The 285-nt window shown below is 32.3% G+C and overlaps 1 protein-coding gene across 1 annotated transcript in view; it reads right to left on the minus strand.

Moving 5' to 3' along the window:
• Positions 1–285, minus strand: part of LOC119587840 (protein obstructor-E-like) — a 19,203-nt gene that overhangs the window by 18,591 nt on the left and 327 nt on the right. The window lies entirely within an intron of this gene.

Consider the following 285-nt stretch of genomic DNA (forward strand, 5'->3'; position numbering starts at 1 on the left):
CTTTCCCTCTTCTTTATCTGACTGTCCATCAATTTATTTCCCTTTCTTCTTGCATACGTTAAATGAAATCTTTTTATCTACGGTTATCTATTTCACTTTTTATGTGTAGCCGTTTCTCTTATTTCCACGTTGTTCTCTTTGTAATTACTTCGTTTTTCATCTCTCTTTCTTGGTCTCTCAAAAAATATATATATATTTCTCAATACCTTTTAACAGTTCGATCTCATCCCATTCAATCCACTCTTATTTATCACCGATTTATCTATCTGTTCCTCCCTTATCGTA

Source organism: Penaeus monodon, chromosome 23 (assembly GCF_015228065.2).
Source record: "Penaeus monodon isolate SGIC_2016 chromosome 23, NSTDA_Pmon_1, whole genome shotgun sequence".
Taxonomy (NCBI): domain Eukaryota; kingdom Metazoa; phylum Arthropoda; class Malacostraca; order Decapoda; family Penaeidae; genus Penaeus; species Penaeus monodon.